A 6,206-nucleotide genomic window follows, 5' to 3' on the forward strand; every position below is an offset into this window, starting at 1 on the left:
CTCCGGAAATGGATTTTAGCTTGCAGGCGACAGGACAAAATAAACCTAAAATATGGGTATTAAATAAATGCAATGTTAAATGAAATTATAAAAAAGCGATTACTTTATGTAGTTTCTTTTTAGTATTAATAGTATGTAATAGTAGTATATAGGGCTACAGTAGCTTGTGTTGATTCTGCATACAAAAATCCAACAGTACGATTTAAAAAGACGAACTTTGAGGCAAGACCCGGATTCGAAATCATGAGGGAGGGTAACCGACAGAGGTGATCATTTCTACCATCATTTCCTTCTACATAAGATATTGAGACAAAATTTTCCCCACAGAGGCAGGCATGTGACTCGAGAAGGGAGGCGCAATGATCTAGGAGGCTTACCTCCCTCGAGTTACGCAAATGGAGAGCATTGAACGCGTTAAAGTAATTCAGGTCCCATTTCATTCTGGGAGTCTGCATTCCCTGTAGCCTCGGTGCTAAAACGGGATGTTGCATTTCAAATTAACTAACGAATGTAAGGTTCGTAATAACGATTAACGATTACAAAGATATATAACAATGTATTAGATCAAGAGAATAAAGTATCCACCTACCATGTCAGGGCGACATTGTCGGGACATTTTTACACTCAGATTTTGAAATTTTTTGTTCATTTTAATCATAACTTTGGATAATTACATATACATATTTAGGGGTCCCCTCCAGAATTACAAAATTAAGAATGACTGCAGTAAATTTAAAAATATGGTAGATTCTCAACCAATCAAGGAAACACAGTGACTCAGTGGCAGAATTCTCACCTCTGGTGCTAGGGATACTGGTCCGCTTCTCGGTCAAGTGAGCTTGTGGTGGACAACATCGTGTCCGTGAGTTTCTCGGGGTACTCTCGCATTCTCATCCCACAGAGTTCCACATAATCAATCACTTGCATTTATCTTTTGTCTTTTTTAGTCCACAGGACAGAAAAGAGAAGACTTATCAAGAAAATTAAGACAATTATGTAATTTAATGGTTTATATGTTTTCTAGTCTAGCTGTAACACCCTTACATCGTCTTCACCTACGCCTAGTACTTTGTTTTTTGCTTGAAATAGTCAAGTTGCAATTTCTTTGTTTGAGATGCTTTGTATATACATATTTATTTCTATATATTTTTAGAACACAATAGTATATGTAACGTTTTATTTCGTACAAATGTTTAATAATAGTTTGTTATGGCGTAAATTTTGACACTAATATTCAGAGAACTGTCAGTTTCACCAAACTTTTAGTTTAAATACAAATTCTATAAATAAGCGATCAGCGACTTCAAATAAGTCAATTTTTTATATAAATCAAAAATTAAAACGATGTTTAAAATATTAAATACTTGCGTCCCTGCTCAATAAAGTTTTTAAACTCCCCTGAGATTCTGACAAAACTTACGTGAGAGCAACCTCTTAAAAAACTGCCCAAGCATAACGAAAATATACGTACGTACATTTCTGTTTACGAAAACCATGAATTCTTCCTTGAGATATTCTCAAAATTTATATGGGGTCATCAGTAAAGAATTCTCTTTCAAGCAACATAATAATAGTAAATCAAAACCGATCAATGCGTTACGAAAATATACTTGAGCATACATAAATATATATTAATGAAATGCATTAACGACACACTGTGTTATAGATTATTCAGGCCTATACATACTCGATTGTATTACTTCAGATGTTTAAAAAAGAAAAGAAAGAAAGAAAAAGAAAAGAAAAAAAGAAAAGAAGAAAATAACAAAATGTAGTGAGCAATATTGGCTTGTTCAAGCTTCAAAGTTGTTTAATATGAACTGATATTGCTGTTTCTTTTGCTATTGTAAATACCTTCCTTTGAATTCACTTAGCTTAAGCATTGGTTACTTTACATTTATATAATTATTGTTTGTACTATAATTTTTACTTCGTTGAAGATCACTATAAATAGAAGAGAAGTTTGCGTGTAAGATACTAGCGAGCAAGCGCTTGTTAAAAGTTCATCTGACTCTCGCTGGCCACGTCTGCGACCAAGTTGACGTCATGCGCCAGAGCGACAAGAATGTAGCATTGCATTGCATCCACCTTGTAGTCTTTCCACCATGCGTAATGCAAAACAAAAATTTTCTAATATGTATATGTAAATAGTGGATATATAAGTGTTATTTCAAATAGAATATAAATACAAGCGCTTTAAAAGAATATAAGAATAAATAAAAGGGTTATATATATATATATATATATATATATATATATATATATATATATATATATATGTGTGTGTGTGTGTGTGTGTGTGTGTGTGTGTGTGTATAAGTAATGATTAGGAAAGGATTACACGTATCGTTTATTTGTATTCAACCTAAAGTAAAAAAGAAATGCACCTCGTTACTTATAAATATAAACAGTATATATATATATATATATATATATATATATATATATATATATATATATATATATATATATATATACATAGATTTCAATTCGTTATATGAAAAAGTGGAAATTTCAAGGGAAAAATAGAATACCTTTTAAGTAGTTAAAATGAGTTGTAACTTTTTTTCGTATTCCACGGGAGTGAAACAAATGCATGTTCACAGATTGCTTCAAGTGTGTTGTCTAATGTATAAACGTTCTGTACGTGAATTTTATACTTATTCTTTCAGAATTTCAGCGACAACGAAAAATATGTATTTGACACTAATATCGTCCGTTTTACAACGTAAGGAGCATATCTGTGGGACGTTAAACTGAAATATTTCTCTCTCTCTCTCTCTCTCTCTCTCTCTTTTAACATGGTATGATGTCTGAATGATTACGAAAGCTCTCACGACACTAGTAACGATCATTTTAAATTATTTTTACATGTTTCGATATCAATCCTGGAGACCCCCAACTTCAACCCCCCTTAGATGATGTGTTATTGAGTTCAGAGTATCACCATTGAACACAGCGACCCCGAAAACTATGTATTTGACACTAATATCGTTCATTTTAAATTATTTTTACGTGTCTCGATATCAACCCTGGAGACCCCCCAACATCAACCCCCTTAGATGATGTGTTATTGAGTTCAGAGTATCACCATTGAACGCAGCGACCCCGAAAACTATGTATTTGACACTAATATCGCTCATTTTAAATTATTTTTACGTGTCTCGATATCAACCCTGGAGACCCCCAACTTCAACCCCCCTTAGATGATGGGTTATTGAGTTCAGAGTATCATCATTGAACACAGCGACCCTGCATGAGACGTAAAACTCAGATTTCATTTCATTGTTTCTCTCGTTCGATCTTAGCTCGGGGGGTTTGGGGGTGACGGTGGTTCTGGGGTCACAGGTTCAATATCCTGTTCTCATCAAGTGAACTTTGTGGTGGACAAATACCGTATACATGGAAGGTCGCAGGTTCAAAATCCGGTTCCAATCAAAATGAACTTTGTGGTGGACAAACACCGTGTACGTGAACTTCCTCCAACTATCTCCTTTCCAACATTTCATTCATTTCTCATCATCACCGTCTCTATTAGCATAGCCGACATAACTGTGGGACGTAAAACTTAAAGATTTCCCATTAGCCTGATCGTCATAAGAGTGAGACGTAAAACTCAGATTTCATTTCATTGTTTCTCTCGTTCGATCTTAGCTCGGGGGGTTTGGGGGTGACGGTGGTTCACTGGTATAGCGTTCACCTCTGGTGTATGGGGTCGCAGGTTCAATATCCTGTTCCCATCAAGTGAACTTTGTGGTGGACAAACACCGTTACATGGAAGGTCGCAGGTTTAAAATCCTGTTCCAATGAAATGAACTTTGTGGTGGACAAACGCCGTGTACGTGAATTTCCTCCCACTTTCTCCGTTCCAACATTTCATTCATTTCTCATCATCACCGTCTCCATTAGCATAACCGACATAACTGTGGGACGTAAAACTCAAATATTTCCAACCGTGGAACGTAAAACTCAAAGATTTCCCATTAACCTTGTTGGCTATATTGTGGGACGTAAAACTCAAAAATTTCATTTCATTGTTCAAAGATTTCATTTACACACAGAAAGACAGACAGTATGCATGATATTATCAAAATTAAAACACATAATATACCTCTTCATTTTATAATATTTTAACGTAAATTATAAGTGATACGGCTTCACCAGCACATTTACTATCTGCTTCATACAAGTCTAGACATTTCTTGCGTGAGCTGATATCTAATTGCAATGCGAGTCAGAAAACATTCAAGAATTCCATCTTATAATTTTCTCAGAAATCCATGTGCAGCGAACAGAAGCATCATACATCATACAAACTCGCTTATATGTATGTGTTTTTAACGTTAGAATTTCATCTCTATCAAACACGGAAACGCAAAATAAATACACTGTCTGAAGTACATTTTTAGTTAAATGAAGACCTAACATATTGTTTTATTCTTTCAGGAATAATCATAGACCGTAATATTTTTAATATTATATTTTTTTACTTACCTATTTTAATAAAATCGTCTGATGATAACACTTATTCACAGCTCTAGTCATCCAACGGAATAACCACGCACAAAGGCACACACTCACTATTACAAATATGAAGTTAAAGTTTTTACGCGGAAGAGGATCTACACACACGTTTACTCTCCTAACTCTGAATCACAAATGTTCTCTGTATACAAACACACACATACACACACCAACGTGTTTGCCTTAGAGAAACATGTCATAACAAGTTCGATCATGTCTACCATAATCGACAACATATCTCGTTACGATTTCAATACATAAGATATCTTTCACATCAAGACTTGGGAAAGTCATGTTTCATTTGCTTATACAGGTATCTATATGGGACTGTATTTCAATTCTAAATTTCGTTGACGTAGTTTTTTGTGCTATGGAATATGATATATTGCAATTTCTCGTCACGGCTTTAACATAAGCAGCAAATTCATTTGGCATAATCTGATCTTTAATTTCTCTACATAAGTGATTTTAATTACTTGTCATAACAGTCATCATCATGTGAATATCCATATAACACATTTCACATCCTACGTTTTTTAACAATATGATATGCTATGAGAAGCTTCCGCGATTAGAACATGCTCAATCAATGGAATCCATTCACAGGAGGTCTGGGGGGAGGAGTGTATGGGTATGTGTTTCGTTATGAGACTCATATATTGTTTCTTATCCCACGTTTTTAAAAAAAATCGTGAAATACAATATTTACCTTAGCAACTAAGTCAATTTCATACAATCTGCTGAGAAGCTTTGATCATTTGAATATCACGTCTTCGGTTCATAACCTACAGACACTTCGTGGAAATACGACCAAGGGGCTAAGCAACACGATTTTGCATGGGTTTGTGTTTCGTTATGAGACTCATATATTGTTTCTAATCCCACGTTTCTAAAAAATCATGAAATATAATATTTACCTTAGCAACTAAGACCAATTTCATACAATCTGCTGAGAAGCTGCGATCATTTGATTATCATGCCTTCAGTTCATAACATACAGACATGTCGTGGGAATAGGACCAAGGGGCTAAATCGCTTATGCTCTTTGGCTTTCCATGAGGAGTAGGGGGTGGCGGGGGTGTCGATCCCAGCTCCCTACCTACGCTAAAATTAATACGTGAAATTCTTTTTTTTTTTTTCATGCAAGGATTAATTCAACTCTAAATCGTGAAGTACTGGTCTTGCGCGGGGAAGACGAAGACCAATCAAATTGGAGTGCTTCGATCACTGAATATCAAAGGATTGGGGTAAAGGTCTAAAATAGCGACCCAATGCTATGCAAAATAGCTATTCAATACATAACGAAAAGACGAAAATCAATCAATCAATCAAATGGGAAGCTTCGATCGTGATAACTGATAGGACTCTGATGAAGATCCGGTAGCCGTCCAAGAGTATGAGCATCCAAGACTATGAGCATAGAAACAGACCAACATTTTCCCACGGGTTCCTGTGGTAGCCGTAAAAGGCTATGCACATAACAACTAAAGGCTTGTCGAAACTTGATTCCCACATATTCGGCTTTCCAGAAGGAGCAGGGGGTGGTGGGGGTTCAAACAACTAAACAATATAAGATGAGGAGACGAAAAAGGCATGTTTTAACTTGTTTTTTTCATCTGGTAGGCGTCCAAGAGTATACTTCCTTATTCTAGCATAGCAACATACTGGTTTAGGCCAGTTTA

This window comes from Thermobia domestica, chromosome 5 (genome assembly GCF_964235325.1).
Source record: "Thermobia domestica chromosome 5, izTheDome1.hap1.1, whole genome shotgun sequence".
Lineage (NCBI taxonomy): Eukaryota > Metazoa > Arthropoda > Insecta > Zygentoma > Lepismatidae > Thermobia > Thermobia domestica.